The sequence below is a fragment of the Hibiscus syriacus genome, unplaced genomic scaffold, assembly GCF_006381635.1.
Source record: "Hibiscus syriacus cultivar Baekdansim isolate YM2019G1 unplaced genomic scaffold, ASM638163v2 tig00116939_pilon, whole genome shotgun sequence".
Classification (NCBI taxonomy): Eukaryota; Viridiplantae; Streptophyta; class Magnoliopsida; order Malvales; family Malvaceae; genus Hibiscus; species Hibiscus syriacus.
Genome location: NW_024063477.1, coordinates 2,162,864 through 2,183,029, shown reverse-complemented (window position 1 = coordinate 2,183,029; position 20,166 = coordinate 2,162,864). Strand labels below are relative to the sequence as shown.

At 38.4% G+C, this 20,166-nt stretch overlaps 1 pseudogene; it reads right to left on the bottom strand.

Moving 5' to 3' along the window:
- Positions 1 to 16,544: 16,544 nt before the first annotated feature.
- Positions 16,545 to 18,988, bottom strand: LOC120188138 (annotated as a pseudogene).
- Positions 18,989 to 20,166: the final 1,178 nt, after the last annotated feature.

Below are 20,166 nucleotides of genomic sequence, written 5' to 3'. Positions count from 1 at the left end.
TGTTAGGGAAATAATTTCCTAGATTAATGGTCCAAAGGTTTAATTAAAATATAGATCAATCTAGAATTTGACCAATAGTTTTAGGACATATGACGAAATTAACCTAAAGTAAAAAAGGAAACCCACACAAATGTTCTTTTGGATAGAACTCTGTCAGTCACTTGCCCTAGGACTTGAACCCACTAACCTAAAGCAACCTCTTTTCTATTTCTATTCATCGAATAAAGATCATCAATGTCACCGAACATATAAATTATGGTCTGCTAAGCTAATCATAATTTCAGGGTGTTTCTTAAATCACACGATTTTGATTATATCAGTTTGGTCCAAACTGCAAAATTCCCTCACTTCCCATTTACCTTATTTAAATGTTTAACCAAAAAAGGAAGCTGATTTGGACTCTGGATTTGAATTCCCATTAATGGAAGCAATTTAAGGTTCTTGGGTTTCTTTCCCTTTTCTGCAAGGAGGGCCCTTCGACTTTGGGGCTTAGTTGGGGGAAGAAAGTTGGGACCTTTAGGTTGAAGAAAGAGGATGAAGGAGCTGATTGGGAGTCCAGGAACTGTGAGTGGATTAACACTAAGGATAACCCAATGTGCATTTGCTGCTGCTTCTATAGCACTCATGGTCTCTGCCTCTGGTTTCTCTACCTACACTGCTTTCTGGTACTTTTATGTTTTTCCTCCTCCTTTTGAGTTTGATCCCAAATCTTGCACTGTCAAATTTTAAGAAAACATTAGCATGCAATTGACCTGACTTTTAGACTTGTGGACTACTATATTGCATCTTATAAGGTGTTATGTTTGCTATTTCAACATTGTTTTGACTCTAGTATTTAGTACATGATTATTGCGGCTTGTTTTGATACTCAAGTATTCTGGTTTTAGTTTATTGGATGATGTTTAAGTTCTAGATTCTGGCTTTGGAAAGTGCATGAAGAGTGCGTTTCTGTCTTAGTTTAGTTCAATTTGTCTCAAGGTTTTTATAGGATTACTCCGCTCGCTTTCAAGGTAGTTCAACTATTGATCCCTGGTCTTGCTTTACATCTTCGACCCCTGGCTTTATGTTTTTATGTAAGAGAAAATCGCCTCAGTGACCAAAAATGCCTTATAATATACGATTTTAACCAACTTTTTTTGGATTTGCCAAAATGACCAACAAAATCGCAACGCGAAATAAAAAATCGCAACGCGATCCCCAGAATCGTAAATCAGTTTCCAAATCGCAACGCGATTCTTGAAAATCGCAATGCGATAGTACAAATTCGCATTGCGATTTTCCAGAATCGCAACGCGAATATGAAAATCGCAACGCGAACACATAAATCGCAACGCGTATCCGTAAACCGCAACGTGTATCCGTAAATAGCAACGCGTATCCGTAAATCGCAATGCGTATCCGTATATCGCAACGCGTATCCGTAAATCGCAACGATAATCCGTAAATCGCAACGAGAATCTGTAAATCGTAACGATAATCCGTAAATCGCAACGAGAATCTGTAAAGCACAACACTGAAATTTTGGGTATATAACTACGCAACAGCAGCAAATCATAAACTAAATCCCTAAATCGTAACTCATTCCATCTCCATCTATCACTCTCTCCGGCGACATCCGTTCCTATATCCACGGATAGATTTGTTTTTGGAGGGTCATGGGATAATGTTCATGGTGTTTTACAATAGTCTTACCCATGAATCTTCAACTAAAATTGTCTTTACAAAAGTTAACTTATGAAACTCTAATGCTACGTGTTTCAAAGAAATTGAATTTAGAGCCCCTAAGTGGATTTAGGCTATCTTATCAGAGAAATGGTAAAGTTTATTTGTTAACCGACAATGAAGATGTTGAACGATTCATTGCTTACATTAGTGTTTCACAAGATGATGTACATTGTATGTTGTTGAACCTAGAAGTATTGTTGGGTCAGTAGCGGGTAGTAATCAACTAAGTTTTTCTCAAAACCCACAACCTTTCTCTAATCCAAATCCCAATCAACTTTCAGCACCAAATTCCGGTTTTCGTATTGACCAGTTAGACGATGATGAGCCAACAAAAATTGTGAGTACTAGTCAGTATTCGAAATTTGGTCTTGGTCAATATCCGGACTTTGATATTGGTCAATACACGGATTTTGATGATGTTTCAGAAGAAGAAACAGACCCTGCGTGTAATGATTTTGATATTGGTCATACCCGAATTTTGATGATGAAACAGCCGTTGCCGAAGAAGGTATTGTTGATGATAATGAGGAGGAAGTTACGACTGTGAATGAACATGTTGAACATCCATTCTGTAATTCATATAATCCTAAAGAAGAAAAGAAGAAGAAAAAAGTCCCCGAAGAAAAGAAAATACCACAGGCGTATAACTGAATATGCCAGAATTACTTCAGATACCGGAAGAAGAGTTGGTAAAGAAAGCAGTTGATTGTTACACAAAAGTTATTCGTATCAAGAAAGATGATTGTTTTGATACAAAGGAAGACTTGAAGATAGCTTTGTATACGAATGTGTGGAAGATGGCTATCAACTAAAAGTTAACAAATCAAGCAAAGATCGTTCGAAACAAGGTGTATGATTGACAAAAACTGTACGTGGCGTATGATTGCAAAGAGAATAAAAGATTGCGAATGTTTCAAGTTAGGACTTTTATTGATAAACATACATGTTCAAGAACCCAAGTTTTTCCTCACCATAGACAGGCAAACAAAAAGGTGTTGGGTGGTTTTCTGGCTGAGTTAATGTTTTTGAATGGCAGGGTATATCGGGACATGAAATTATGACTGACATGAATGCTCGGTTCAAGATTAGTATATCATATTCTCAAGCTTGGAGAGCCAATGTTATGCCTTAGAATTGTTGAGGGGGTCGCCAGAAGCATCGTTTTGCCCAACTGCCGGCTTATTGTCACAATTTAAAGCTAAAAAATCCTGGGTCGGTAACTCATATCAAAACAGATAGAGATGGACACTTTGAGTTGTTTATCGCCATTGGTGCTACGGTTAGTAAATGACTCATTTTGTTAGTTACATGCATTTCACATTTAAATGATTATATTTCTTTGTATATTATTTTGTAGATTCGTTCGTTTATTACTTGCATGCGCCCAGTTATATAGTTGACGGAACACATTTGAAAGGTCGATACCTTGGAGTAACTTATTAGCAGTAGCCATGGATGCTAACAATGGGATATTGCCAATAGCTTACGGGGTTGGCAAATCTGAAACCTCTGATCATGGACATGGTTTATGGGCATCTTAGGGATTGCATAGGTCCTATTAGCAATCTGACAATCATATCCGATAGGGCAAACTCAATTGACAACGCGTTAGAAGGTGTTTCCCATATGCTTTTCATGGACTTTGTGGTGTTCATTGTATAGAAATCTAAAATCAAGGTTTGCTGGTATAAAAAAAGCACAAATGGACATACTGGAAGGCTGTAAAGCTTATCGGGAAGTGGATTTCAATAAGCATATAAATTGTTTAAGACGTGTTTTGCCTCAGTGTGCTCAAACACTAGAGATGTCGGGTTTGAAAGATAGTCAAAGTACATCAACTTGGAGCAAGATATGGTTTCATGACGTCTAATAGTGCAATCAATCAACGCTCTAAGTCGTCATTCCCGGAAATTACCCATACTATGTTAATGGAGTTTTTCGAGCCTCTATTCAACAGTGGTACTACAAGAAAAGAAACCATGCAGATATTATTTCTTTGAATTCGTAACTTATCATATTTATATATTTTACTAAGTATTGTTTATTTAAATTTACAGGAACATTGGAACATCGTGTTACACCCTGGACTGAAAAAAAGATAACGAAACGTGTTGTGAAGTCAACGTCATGGAGAGTTGAACCATGTTCAAACACTTGTTTCAAGTACTGGATAATAACTTAAATGGGCTAGTCGATTCTAAATGCAAAGACGTGTAGTTGTATGAAATGGCAAACATCTGGTTATCCGTGTGGCCAGTTATAAAAGTTGCTCTTTATTTAAACCAAGATGATTCAAGCGCATACGCTATGGATTGCTACACTACAGAAGTTTATCGACAGACTTATGCCGAGATTGTCTACCCTATTCCACATCCTTCTGAGTGGGACATACCAGATGACTTACAAACAGTTTTGCCACCAGCCATGGACAGAAGGCTACCTGGCCGACCAAAAAGTCACGATCGTATACCGTCTAAGAAGTGATCATACAAGGTTGACATGTGGATCACCAGTGCCATCACAATCATCTTTTCCTCTACCAAAATATGGATCCTCATCAAAATCCAAAGCTCATATGGTGTCAAGCAAAAGGCAATCATCTTTAAAATCCCAATCACAACTGGCTTCACCTTTTGGGACTGTTAACTTAGGTGATTTTTAAATGCAAACGTTGTATTATGTAGATTTTATGTGTGAACTTTTAACATTTTCAGTTGAATTAATGACTCAGGCCACCATTTTGACTTAACCAACTCTTGTTATTCAGTTGTTATCACTTATTAGCATGCATTTGACTATCGCAACACGGAAATTACAATCGCAACGAGAGAATCGCAATGCGAAATGAAAATCCCAACATGAAAATCGCAATGCGGAAATGAAAATCGCAATGCGAAATGAAAATCGCAACGAGAGAATCGCAATGCGGAAATGAAAATCGCAATGCGGAAATGAAAATCGCAATGCGAAATGAAAATCGCAACGAGAGAATCGCAATGCGTAAATGAAAATCGTAATGCGGAAATGAAATCGCAATGCGAAATGAAAATCGCATTGCGATCTCTCGTTGCGATTTTCATTTCCGCATTGCGATTTTCATTTCGCATTGCGATTCTCTCGTTGCGATTTTCATTTCGCATTGCGATTTTCATTTCCGCATTGCGATAGTCATTTTGCCTTCAACATAATGCAGATTGAAATCAACAAATCAACCATTACATTTCAATCAATTAAACAAGCACAAATAAGAATTATGTTCGCATCAATTACACAAATCAACTTTTACAAATCATCTTTACAAATCAATTAAACAATAAAAAATAAGCAATAATTCTTATTTCCATCATCTACTATTGAATCAACTTTTACAAATCAATTAAACAATCAATTAAACTATTGAATCAACTTTTGCAGCCATACATCATTTTCACGCAGTTCACTTCTGAGATTAACCTGCAGAAACTAAACATTGCTCAAACAACACTTTCTACACATCTAAAACCTACAAACAGCAAATTATTGAATTCTAGGTACTTAACCAAACATTTTCAAACCAAAAGTCTATAAACTACCAATTGTTTATGGACATTTTATAACGCGGATGCAGGTAGGCAGCGTCTCGTATATCTATTTACCATATAATGCCGAAACCACAAGCCTACTGCAGCTATCTCTATCGGTGGGAGGTAGATACTTGGTGCTTCCCGTCGTCAAACGCTCCAACGCCAAGCATACGAGAGGACCACAATCTCCTCTGGCTCCTTCCGTTTGTTGTGGCGCGTCTCGTCTCTAATAACTGTAATATTGAGCTTCTTTGGCTTCTTGTTTCCAGAACGAGTCCAATAATGATCGCATCCAAGAATTAGCCAAATGAGCTCCATCCCTTAATAATATCTCTTAAATCAGCCAATGATATGTAATTTATCATGCTGTCATACACTATTGTCTTAAGGGATGGGAGCGAAGCTCGACGAGAATCCAATGTTTACGTTCCAAAACAGGGATAAACACCTGCAATCATAAGTAATAATTCATTCATTTGCGCACTTATTCATAACCTTTAAACTCATCTAAATAAATACTAACCTTATCGACCTCCCACCATGCAGGATAAGTTTAGCTTGTCCATTGCCCAAATCAAATGATTCATCTCGTGTTCTCAAGTGAACGGCGTTAAAAGACGTCGGCATAATTGTATTCGTATTTTTATTTTTCTTAGTTTTCTTATTATTAGAAGACGTGTCACCCACGCATCGATATGCTTTTACAAAAAAAGACATATTAGTGACTTACATAAATTTAAAAAAAATTAATCAAATTGAAATATAAGAAAAATATAAGACTTACCCCCCATCGAAATAGCCATTGTCTCGACCCCTAATAACGCCCCACCAAGACCGATCAAGCAACAAATAGATATCATCGTGAGCTTGCATATGTCAGTGAAACACCCCTGGCTCCGCTCATGTAGATAAAAATCAACTGCGGTCTTAGCCCAAAGGGTGTTATCCAGAATTGTGTCTGGTTGTCTCTCCTCTCCACTTCCGATACCGGAATGGTACTGGCCGGTAACTTATACGAGAATAGATATCATCGTGAGCTTGCATAGTCAGTGAAACACCCCTGGCTCGCTCATGTAGATAAAATCAACTGCGGTCTTAGCCCAAAGGGTGTTATCCAGAATTGTGTCTGGTAGTTGTCTCCTCTCCACTTCCGATACCGGAATGGTACTGGCCGGTAACTTATACGAGAGCCAACTCTCATCCATTATGTCCGGCACGTCAGAGGGTTTCTCAAGAAGCCTACATATGACGCCATGTGAATCGGGCTCTTGAATGGGGGAGGGACCTCTTCAATGATGACAGTGGCCTCTTGAACGGTGGGGGGACTCTCGAGGAATGATAGGGGGGGGCCTCTCGAAGGATAGGGGGGGCTCTTCACGATAGGAGTGGACTCTTGAGGGATGACAGGCGAGTCGGGCTTCTTCTTGCGGTGTCTTCGCACTATTGGGGTGTACGGAGACTTAATAGCACGTGCACGCTGTCTGATGCGTGAACTCCGTCGTGCAAGCATAACCCGACGTAAAGCATCCACTCTATCGGGCCGCTAAATAATTAAATACAAAAATCAGTCAATAAACAGACATGATATTTAAACAGTGAAAACAAAGACAAATATGTTTCAAAACTTGCATTGTATCACCCAAGTCATTTCTATCATAGTTCACAAAATGCATCAGATACAAAGAAAAATATGTTTCAACTAATATCCTGAAGTTAGTATTTGTCTTTGTTTTGTCTATTGGTTGAAGTAATGCATCCATTCAAGTTTAATTTGCAGAAGAAGAAATAGTTTACTTTCGCAACACGAAACTTAAAATCGCAACGCGAAATGAGAATCGCAACGAGAAACCAAAATCGCAACGCGAAACCAAAATCGCAACGCGAAATGAAAATCGCAACGACAGAACGCAATGCGAAATGAAAATCGCAACGAGAGAATCGCAACGCGAAATGAAAATCGCAATGCGATTTTGGTTTCGCGTTGCGATTTTGTCGTTGCGATTTGGTTTCGCGTTGCGATTCTGTCGTTGCGATTTTCATTTCGCGTTGCGATTCTCGTTGCGATTTTAAGTTTCGTGTTGCGAAAGTAAACTATTTCTTTTCTGCAAATTGAAACTTGAATGGATTGCATTACTTCAACCAATAGACAAACAAAGACAATATTGACTTCAGGGTATTAGTTTAGCAGAATTGGCAGCAACCAAACAAATTTACTTTCAACCAAAAGACAAAACAAGACAAATACTATTTCACAGTGTTAAAGAATACACTGTCGGGTAGTGATGATTCATGGTCTGAAGCCACAAATGGGTCAAATTAGCATCTCCCCGGATGCTGTACTCAGCCATGGCCCGAAGCAGGTTTCCTCAAACAATTGTCTTTGTGCAGGTGAAAGCTCGAAGCAATTGTAGTGGCTAGGCTAACTTTATTCTAATGTCATGAAGCCGAAAAAATTTCTACAAAAACAATAAACATACCAAGTTAGTATACCAAAAACTACACTGTGAAGATATACCAAAAACAAAAAACATAAAAGTAGTAGTTATTCTTGAAACTAAAATTTGCAACACTGTTTTGTCTTTTGGTTGAAATGAAAATCGCAACGAGAGAATGACTGTCGCAACGAGAGAAATGAAAATCGCAACGAGAGAATCGCAACGCGAAATGAAAATCGCAACGAGAGAATCGCAACGCGAAATGAAATCGCAATGAGATTTTGGTTTCGCGTTGCGATTCTCTCGTTGCGATTTTCATTTCGCGTTGCGATTCTCTCGTTGCGATTTCATTTTTCTCGTTGCAGATAGTCATTTTCACGTTGCGATTTCATTTCTCTCGTTGCGACTCTTCTGCAAATTGAAACTTGAATGGATGCATTACTTCAACCAAAAGACAGAACAAAGACAAAGACAAATACTAACTTGAAAATCGCAACGAGAGAATAGCAACGCGAAATGAAATCGTAACGAGAGAATCGTAACGCGAAATGAAATCTAAGTGAAATGGTTAATCTATTATTGAAATGACCAGTAAACTTATCATCAGTTTCAATATGAAAAACCTACAATAAACAAAAATTTCAAAATAAAAATAATTAAAAAATAACCCTCGGAGGTTGATTTCCATTTCTGAATATTGTGAGGGATTTCTGACCGTGAATGGTTGTGAGGGATTTCGCGGAGATGGGGACGGAAATCTTCGGAGATGGGGACGGATTTCGCCGTAGAGAGTGAGAGATGGAGATGGGACTGAGTTGTGATTTTAGGTTTTAGGTTATGAGTTGCGATTACGGGATTTTGTCTTAATATTCGTTTTTGTAATTTGAAAATAAATACGCGTAGCGATATAATGGCGCTTTAAAAATCGCGTTGCGATTTACGGATACGCGTTGCGATTTTACGTATTGTCGTTGCGATTTACGGATACGCGTTGCGATATACAGATACGTATTGCGATTTACGGATACGCGTTGCGATTTACGGATACACGTTGCGATTTACGGATACGCGTTGCGATTTATGTGTTCGCGTTGCGATTTTCATATTCGCGTTGCGATTCTGGAAAATCGCAATGCGAATTTGTACTATCGCATTGCGATTTTCAAGAATCGCGTTGCGATTTTGGAAACTGATTTGCGATTCTGGGGATCGCGTTGCGATTTTTATTTCGCGTTGCGATTTTGTTGGTCATTTTGGCAAATCCAAAAAAAGTTGGTTAAAATCGTATATTATAAGGCATTTTTGGTCACTGAGGCGATTTTCTCTTTATGTAATCGCAGCATCAAAAAGAAAGTCTGAATTTTCCACGGAAGTCGGCTCGAAATATTTGATCTTAGGTGTCCGGGGGGATTTTCTTTGACAGCCATTCTGTGTAAGGGATTGGCCTGATTGTTGGTTGGTAAGTTGAGGGTTTAATGTCATAGGTATGACTTATGAGAATTTTCTACTTTAAGTTTGTAGTGGCTGTTGAATGAGAAAGTAGAGTATACCCTCAGAGAAATGTACAGGTTACTTGCATAAACGTTTAGCCTATCATTTTTCCGAAAGTGGATTTAGCTGAAAATGAAGTTCTGTAAATTAGCATCTGGTAATTTACTTGGTTAAGCCGAAAGGAATCATCTACCCTTTAATGTTATTGCCACAGTGGAGCCAAAGAAATCATAGACGTCTTATTCACAATATATGGAGCTTGGTTGTTTAAAGTGTGTTATTGTTTTTGTAATAGCCAACTTTATTTGGAACTGCGTGCTTCTATCAGGCATAAGGGCAGGAAAATAAACAGAATTCTATGAAGCTTTTATGCTACTATGCGAAGTGCAGTAATGGCGGTTCCCAAGTCTTTGTTTTAAGATTTGTGCCTGCGAATAGTGACAGTTTAACAGAGCTATTCATTTGCCTGAATGGCATTCAAGAGGCACAGGTATACTATAAGTTGAATAAACTTTCTGGAACCGTGTAACCCTGAGTCTTCTTTATGCATGTATGATCTCTAAGGTTCCATTTAGTTGGTGCTTTTACTTTTGCTATTTGTTCTCTCTTTCAATTATTTTTTTAAAGCGAAACTTTGATGGGATTTGCTTCCAAGGTCTTTTTGGAAGTCTCACTGGTTTTGGTTTTCTTTTGTGAAAATGTAGGTAAAACACTTAGCATTAATGCTCATCTTCCACGCTTCTATTTCCTAAATAAAGTGGCTTTGGATCTTATAGTTGCTGTTCTAATTTTCACCATACAATATCCATGGGAAAGGAGCGAATGGGTTGGGTTGGATGGGTAGACAAGGGGTTAAAGTAGAATAGAAATGAACCATAATTGTTATTTTCTGCAGTTTTTTATGTTTATTGGGCTTTCTATTTCAGCTACTTGATTGCATCTATGGGGCTAGAATGCTATGGAGCTTTGGACTTGCATGTCTTGATGTTTATTTTTTTTGAGGTTTGCATTCTTCAGTTCTTTTTTTTTTGATAGAATATAGGCCTCATTAAAAACCTCCTTCATATCATACATGTTATATAAGTAACATGAAGGACAAAGAAATGAGGAAAAGAGCGCCTTTGAATTGTATTAATCTTGAACATAACATACAACCAATCCATAGCCATGGTCTACTTATAACATAAGACTTAACAACATAAACACAAACTGCAGCACTAAAAACCAAGCCCCTTAAAAAAACACAATGAACACCCCAGCGTAATAACTATAACTCATAACCACTGATCATCCTATACCAGCTTTTGCCAACTCATTCGCTTCCCAGTTAGCAGCTCTCACAATATGTCTTGAGATAATACCCTTTCCTTCCACATAAGTAGCTACGCCTCTTACCAAGGACTGAAACAACGGGGTATATAAATCTGGATTTTTGATCCACTTGAGAGTCGTGGTCGAGTCTGATTCCAAGATAATCCTCTGAGTTGGAAAAGATCCCAACTCTTCAATGAGACTTAAACCTCTTTTGATCGCCAGCAACTCTGTAAGAATAGGAGGACCTCCTCCAATTTTTTCAGAGAAAGTTCCTAGTTTTAAACCTCTATCATCCCTAATCAGACCGCCAATTCCTCCTTTGTCCCATCCCTTAACCATTGCCCCATCAACATTAAGTTTAATGAAACCTTCTGGCGGAGGTACCCACCGAGAAGTAGGAACGCTTCTATGGTTCTGTCTTCCAATCGAGTCTGCCAATTTTAAATCCCCAACTAGAGAATCAAAAGGAATATTAATATCCTTGAATCTCGCCCCAAACCAAGAAACAATTCTGAATCTAGCAAGAAAGAACAACAGTGCAGAATCCACTTTCCCTTTCTGGAAAATAATCTCGTTCCTACATTTCCAAACCGACCACAACACCGCCGTTGGAATGAATTTCCAAATTGTAGATCTCGGAATTAACTCATCCCACAAAATTAAGAAGTCAATCACCTTATTAGGAACCACAAAAGAAATATTCCAGCCCCTCAAAATCTAGACCACAGACCCAAACCACCTCACAATGCAAAAGCAAATGTGAAATCGACTCCTCCCCCTTCCCACACATCGGGCATAAGAGGTCCTCAATCCCAGTCACTCCTCTCTTCGATAGCTCCTCTTTCACTGCTACTCTTTGATGTGCAACTTGCCAAACAAAAGCTTCTACCCGTGGAGGAGCAACCCCTGCCCAAACATGCCTCTCCCAATTACCCTCCTCACCTCATTACCCTCCTGGTCAAAACCTTAATATACACGATTTAGCTGAAAAACAACCCTCACCATTACCTAACCATATCCAACAATCTTCCTCCAATAATGAGAGAGTTGTACTATTCAACAATGAAATAAGTTGCAACCATTGCTCAACCTCCCAATCCACCAATTTCTTCTCACTTGTATATCCCACACCCATCCTGAATTACTGTTCACTCTGAAATCTGCTACTTTACCCCTTTTTATTCGAAAGCAAAAAGTCTTGGAAACCGTTCCTTCAAAGGAACAATGCCCAGTCATGTATCATTCCAAAACTCCACTAATTCTCCATTTCCGGCTCTCAAACACATATTTTTTCTAAGGCAATCCCCAAAATCATCAGTAGAAAAGAAATTTTGAATAACTCCTCTCCAAATCCAAGAAGCTCTAACTGTCCAATTATTCCCAATCATCATAGCATTTGTATCCAAATTATTCACACTGCACACCACTTTTTCCACCAAGAGCTCTTTTCGAAGTAAATTTCTAAACCCATTTCCCCAAAAGAGCCCTATTCAAGAGCAGCAAGTTCGGAATCCTTAAGCCTCCCAATTTCTTTGGCTTACACGGACTTCCAATTCAACCAATGGATGTTCTTTTCTGCCGAACTTCCCCATAAAAAAACCTGCCATAATAGAGTTTAACTTGTTGAGAACCGTAATTGGTATCCGAAAAATAGATAGGAAGTAGATGGGGAGAGAACACAAAACGGATTTAACCAAAACAGCCTTTCCAGCCAACGATAGGGAGTTTGCCTTCCAACCAGCCAATGAACTATAGAATTTCTGCACAACAGGCTCCCACAAGGCAAAGCAATTCCTCTTGGCTCCCAATGGTAGCCCAAGATACTCCGAAGGAAAAGAACCCATTGAACACCCAATCTCCTTAGCCCATGCATCTAGAACCTCATCCTCAACATTAACTCCAAATATTCTGCTTTTTGTCAAATTCAGCTTCAATCCCACCAAAATCTCAAAAATGAACAGCACCCTCCTAACATTCAGCAAATCGCGAATTGTTACTTTACTGAAAATTATAAGATCGTCCGCGAATTGTAAATGAGATAACATGAATGATCGATCTAGAGTACCTAGCTCGAAACCCGAAAACAGCCCCTTATCCACTGCTTTTACGAACAGTAAATGCAGCAACTCCCCCCCCAAATTAAACAACATCGGAGATAATGAACAACCCTGCCTTAGACCTCTTGAAGGGTGAATTTTCTCTGTTGGATTCCCATTTACTAGAATAGAAATAGAAGCTGTTGACACACATTTAAGTATCCAAGAGTACCATACAACTCCAAATCCCATTTTATCCATTATTTTCATCAAAATCTCCCAATTCACGAGTCATAAGCTTTTAAAATCCACCTTAAATACCACCCCCTTCAATCCTTTCTTCCTCCAAAAGTCAATACCTTCATTTGCAATAAAGGAGCAATCCAATGTGTCTCCCCAGGATGAATGCAAATTGAGACGGACTTATAACTTCATTAATACATAAACTCAGCCTTCTAGTTAGAACCTTTGAAAGAATTTTATAAAACCCTTCAACAAGGCTAATTAGCCTAAAATCGTCAAGCCCCTCCAGATTGACCTTCTTTGGAATAAGAGAAATGAAAGAGTGGTTAATCGCCTTATCCCAATCCTTCCCCTCATAAAAGTCCCTAAAAAACAGCAGCAACACTTCCTTCAAACTTGACCATAACTTCTTAAAGAAGCCTAAATTTAGCCCATCAGGACCAGGCACTTTGTTACAATCCGAATTGGTAATTGCTTCCCATATTTCCTCTTCAGAAAATGGCTTTTCAAGAGCCATACTTTGCTCATTCGAAAGATTAAGAAATTCCAGGTCCAAATCGTCTACCTCCAATGTATTTCCCTGCTGAAACAGAGCCTTAAAAAAGTCCACCACTGAGGCTTTAATCCTACTAGGATCCGAAGTGACTTCATTCCCCACTTTGAGGGACTTTATATGGTTCCTCCTACCTCTACCTCTAGCACATTGATGAAAAAACCTTGTGTTCTTATCCCCTTCCAAACTCCACTTCACTCTTAACTTTTGTAACCAAATCGATTCTTCAATTTTATAGAGATCCCACAATTGTTTTTTCGCCTCCAATAGATGCTGCATGGACACCATAGAAGAGCCTTGTTGCATATCAATTTCTAACTTCTGAATTTCTTTTTCCAAAAAACTAATTTTTCGAGGAAGCTCTAAATAACCCTTCTTAGACCATTTCTTCACAACTTTCTCCACCCCTTTTAACACAGTGGAAATTGGTATTTTATTCCTACTTTACACAACTTAATCAGTTCATTTTCCATCATCTCCCCAAAACCCTCCTCCTCCATAACATAGTTGAACAGTTTGAATGGTTTAGGACCCCAATTCCAGCCCTTATTTTCCAGCAAAATCATGTTGTGATCCAAAATAGACCTAGGTAGAAGACTTTGGCTTATCCTTGGGAAAAAAGATAAAAAATTCTGATCCACGAGAAAACGATCCAATCTCACATAGGTTGGAACCTCCCTATTGCTGCACCATGTAAATCTACCTCCAGTCAAAGGTAAGTCTACCAAATTAGCATTGCTCACAAAGTGTCTAAAAACATTCATTGAACCCAAAATTACTTCACCACCAGCCTTCTCGTCTTGTGACAGAACGACATTAAAATCCCCTTCAAGGCACACTGGGCAATCTGTATTTTCCAAAAAAGAAAGCAATTCCCGAAAAAACAGCTCTTTTTCAGACTCCACACTTGGTCTATAGACATTAATAAACCAACAAGGCCCGTAGGACTCTTCAATACTTCCCCTTACTGCCTGCTATGAATGACCTGTTCCTTAACAACACACTCATTTTCATTCCACAACGTAATTAAACCTCCAGCAGTTCCTTCAGCTGAAGATACTGCCGAACCCGTCAAGAAATTCCCTCTCATTTTCCTCAATAAAGAAGGGCTCACAAACTCCAATTTCGATTCTTGAATAAATAAAATTGTGGGCTTCTGATCAACAACGAATCTCTTTACTGCTCTAGCTTTTACCCTCCTACCTATACCCCTAACATTCCAAGACAACACTTTCCAATTTGACATCTATATCAATCAAAAACCTTACAAACCAATACCCCTTAACTAATCCCATTTTCTTCTTCTCCTTAACCAATGTAGCTGCTTCTCCATAAAAACTTGCTTTCCCTCTAAACTTCACCCCAACAGTTTGCTTACATTCCAGCACTCAAGTGCCTCAGCTCCTCCTGCTGTCTCCCTTGGATTAACATAATCTGATCTTGTCCCCACACAGCTCTTAGCTCCTCCCCTTCTTGATCTGGAATAAACACGCTTGCATGAACCTCTCCTGTTTACTTCCAGCCTCACTCTTCCCAGACATTCTTTGTTGAGACATCATTGCTGGCCCACACTGCAGAGGAGCCCGAAGCTGCTCCTCAATATTATCTGTTATGGGAGTATTACAGCCCATGTTTACTCTTCCATTTTCTTGATCCATTCCACTCAACAAATGTCTTCCCAGGCCTTCCTGAAGCTCAATATCCCAGTCAACTTTGTCATGCCCATAGGAAACACCCCCATACTTTCCCATCTTCTCCCTTCAATAAAACCTTCTGACTTTCTATGCTGGATGGAGACATCTCCTGCAATTTTCACTCCTGTACACAAGTCTGCCGAAAAGTTGTTTTTTGAATTTGAACCAAAATTCAAACCTTCCTCGGAATCTGTGATTCTACCTTGCTGGGAACCTTTAACCCATTCCTCTACCCTGATTTGGTTGTCTGACACCTCCTGCAAAACCACGTGCCCTTCTTGCTGCGCCTGAACATCCTCTTGGCTCCAGTCCGAGGACCTTTCCTCTCATGGATCCTCTGGAACATCCTCTTCAACTATTTCTGATAATTCAGGAAAAAAATCGTCTCCACATTCAACCTTAATTTTAATCAGGAATTTCCTCCCATATGTATTGATGATAATGTGTTCAGGAATTTTCCTGCTAGATGCGGTACTTGTCACATTCCGCATCAGCTTTCTGATATTCTTCATGTTGAGGTTGTCTGTGATCCCACAAGTGGTTTACATGGCTGTTAAATCATTCTTATTCTATCAAAAACAGCCTTTCCATATATCATACTGCAAGTTTCTATGACCGTCTTTTCCCATTTCTGAATGGCCATAAAATACAATCTTATATTGACGCATGCAAGGTCACCATCTGATCTCTATATGAACTCCCTATGCATTTTGCTTGAAAATTTTTATAAGAGCTACAAGTAATTGTTATTTCGATTTTCACAACCTTGTTTTCAGTCGGCTACACGGAGTTTGTCTATGCGAGTAACTCTTCAGCTGGTATCGTATGTCACAGGTCACAGCTATGTTATCACTGGCAGCTGCATGTTCGTCAGCTGGTGTTATAGTCCTGTATGCAAGAGACTTTGACTTCTGCAAGCCTCAAAGTCATATCCCATGCAGGCAATTTAAAATATCGATAATTTTGGCGTTCATCACGTGGCTTCTAATCGCGATGTCATCTCATGTTATGTTCTAGATCTTAGCCTCTTTGTAGGAGAGTAAGGGATTCCTATACTAGCACATAACAGTATCTCCTATTTGACATGTTAATCCTTTTTAGTTTTTCTTCCACCTGCACATTAAGGAAATTTGTTTTGGCATTCAATTGATTATCTTGTCAAATTTGTTGATTTCTGGGATTTTAATGAAGTTTTGATTTGAAAGGAATGTGAACTTGATTTTCTTACATCTTCCAACAGAAATAACATTTTTGTCTCATGTATGAATTGTATCATGTCTGACCAACAACACCCATCAAGCTTTACCCTATAGGCAATCTTACAATTTTCAAGGGTCTTTGATCATCCTGAAGAAAACATTGACTAAGATATAACAATCAACTAAGATAATTAGATCAACAGAGGATCCAAGTCCTTTCTTTTATTGGTTTGGTTAATGACATTCCAAAAAGAAAAAGAGAAATTTCCCTAACAAATGTATAAGGCTGTTTCTGCATCCGGTATTCCGGTAACAAAATATGCCTGCCTCTCCTCGAGTCTACAAGCCGCCGTTGAACTTATTTCAACTGGATTTTTGCCTAATGATAACGAGAAAGAAAAGCAGGAAAAAGGGTAACAAAGACAACCAAATTGCTATATCCTTGAAATGTTGATTCCAAGTTCAACTTTGTGATCACATGACAATTTCTGGCTTCAAAATACTAGACTTTATCTCCTTGTGAGGTAGGACAACACCACCGTTGCTGTAAACTTCATCTCCGAAATGAACATCTTCTCCTAAGATTGTCATGTTTTCCAACCGCGTCCACCTTCCAACAGTCGAATGCCAGCCAATAATGCTATTGGAGACACAAGCATGCTTCTTGATACGAACCCCACGCATTATGGAACAGCGTAACAATCTCACGCCGGATTCAATTACACATCCAGGACCGATGGCTACATCAGGTCCAATGAGGCAGCCATCACCAATTACAGCACTCTCATCCACCAAAACATTCCCAATAAAGTGAGATCCAGACGCCAATTCTGCAGAGGATCTTTTACGCAAGGAGTTCAAGTAAAATCTCAGGCCAGTAATATAATCCTTTGGTTGTCCAATGTCCATCCAGAACCCAGGTAGCACCATTGCATAAAGCTTATTCGGCTGCAATATTTGGGAAGACTTCTTTCTCGATTGAGGTAGGTTTCAGTTCAATTCGGTCAAGAACGGATGGGTTCAACAAGTAAATCCCGGCATTAATTTTGTTACCAACAAATGTCTTCGGTTTCTCAACAAACCTTTCAACTCTGCCAGTAGCTTCTTCCATAACTACAACACCATATTTTGATGGCTCATCCACCTTAAAACAAAAGAAACATCCTTTTAGTAAGGGGGAAATGGTCTACTCTTGATTAAGAATACGAATGCTAAACACGGTTTTACCACTTTACCTTCGTCACCATAATGGAAGCTTCTCCTCCATGACCCTTGTGAAAACTTATCATTTTTTTGAGCGGATACTCGCTTATAACATCACTGTTGAGGACGAAAAATGGCTCACCAGAGCCGTCGATCAACTTGTCTCTAGCCAGAGCAAGAGGACCAGCTGTGCCAAGTGGTTCAGTCTCTTGTGAGCAAGTGATTTTAATGCCCAGCTTTTCCTCAAACTCCTTTAAGAAATTCAACATAACCTGCACTTCAAGAAAAATAATCAATAACAAAATGGTATCAACATGGAAAATTTGCAGCCATGGAAGGGCACTTTTCTATGTTACCTCTGGTTGGTAATTGATGGCCAAAACAACTTCAGTAACTCCAATAGCTTTCAGAGCTTCAATCTGGCAGTATTCAAAAGAAACAAACAAAATCTGTATAGTTCATACGTTTAACAATATAACGTAAATGACTCCAACTTTTTATCATAGAAGTTAGTCATCTTTCAATAACTATGTGTAGATAAGAGGAAAATACATAATAGTGGGGTTATAGAATCATCAAGGCATAATGCCAAAATTAACCCGAACGTTTACTAAGATGAGCATTCTGGTTCGTATTATCTTTTTAGAGCATTTTGGCCCAACATTTCATTTTAGAGCAAAATGGCCTCTAACATTTGACCGAATAGTCATTTTAGTCCTTATTCTTTTTTTCTGGAGCATTTTGACCCTCAACTTTTTATTTTAGTATAAAAGGTCCTATTTTAGAGTGTTACCGGTTTATTAACTAACCGTTTCTCTCCATAAATGGACCTTTTTGCCTCAAAATGAAACAATTTGACCAAAATGCTCAAAAAAATAATAGGGGCCACAATGTCCACTTTAGCAAACGTTGGGACTAATTTTAAGCTTATGCCAGTCATCAAATGTATCTTAAGCAAATGGACCCAGAAAAGAAACCATGTTCAAACCAGTAATAAAACCTAAATATGGACACATGGATACACCAAATATATATACAATCACCACAAGCAAAACACCATTTAAGCCAAAGGAAATCGGGAGAAAATTAAAGAGAGAATAAGAACCTGATGCAGTATCATTGGTTTGTTAGCAAAATCCACCAGAGGCTTTGGGACGCTAAGAGTCAACGGTCTCAATCGTGTTCCGAAGCCACCAACGAGAATGATTGCTTTCATCTTGATAGCTCAAAGAAAATCTGAATTTCCTGTAAAATCCCATAGATCATATATAACAAAAAAACAGGGAAGAATAGATGGTAGATGGGGATCTAATGTGACAGAGACATTGAAAAAGAAAGGAACTTGAACTAGACTTACAGAACTGGGGTTGATCAGAGTTTTGTTGTAAGAGTTGACAGTGATCTTTGCGGTGTTTTAACTCTGATTCGAAGAATAAATCTGGAAAAAGGTCGGATGAAATTAATGCTGGAATGGATTCTTCGTCCGAGTAAAGCAAGGCTTTTGATTCTTTGATGAATTTACAAGGCCCCTGCCACCTCAGGCCATGTGGGCTGGTGTAAATGTGTAATAAAGTGGCCTTTCCTTCTTTCTTTTTTTATTTTATTTTTACTTGATGTAGTTCTAAATTGTTTAAGAACTTATAATTATAAAAAATAAAAATATATTATAAATATTTGTTACTTACCATATTAATTATGATTAGAATTATCTGTAAAAAAAATATGATTAGAATTCTCTAGTTATTCTTACAATTAAATGTTCAAAACAAATAATTATTTGTTGTACACAAACCACGATATAATCCCAAATGTAACAAAGATTCTTGGGATAAAATATCGTAGGCCCAACGAAGCTACAATCCAACCTCACAACTCATCAAAAATGAAATAGTTTTTAATTTTAGGTGTAAGAGAAATATTGATAAATATATTTTAATGATACTGATAATGATGCTAAGACATTATACTTCGATAAAATATGTTCATACAATCTTGTATTCATGAATTTTCTGGTCATGAGGGGCTCAATGCTTGTCTACTAATTCATACAATTAATGGAAAACAAAACCTACATGCTATCTCTAATTTATGGCTTACTGCTGCTAACCCTGGAAAATTTTGTTGGATCATGGTTTTAAGAAACAAGGGAACAATCAATGCAATATATCACATGAAATATATGGGGAGTGACTTTGGCCAAGTTGTCTAACAAGGCACATGTGGTTAATTTGCAGAGAAATTGAACCTCACTGAGGACTTGATCGGTTCTTTTGGTGTTGTCTTGCAATCTAGTAGCCATTTTACAGACGGTTCTTGTGCAATGCCCATTCTTGAACAGGCTCAGACCATTTCTTGGAGTCCTCCGTCGTTGTTTACGACCATCTGTCTTGAACACAACACAATGGAGTCCTCATGCAGTCAGCTGCATTATCCTTGATGTAGTTGTGACATATGCTTGTTGATGTACAGTTCATCGCTGCTTGCAAGTGCGCCATTGCATCCGTCCAGTTATTAATGTTTAAGTAATTGGATACGAATAGTAAAATAAGATTAAACGCATAAACTACTACTCGCAACAAGAGACAAAAAGAGTTTATTAACCACTTGCACATGGTTGCTACAATTTAGAACTCTTGGAAACATTTCTAGTTATTCTGTAACGACTGAGAAGCAATGTTAACTGCCAAAAATCTGTAGCCATTTCTTGTCT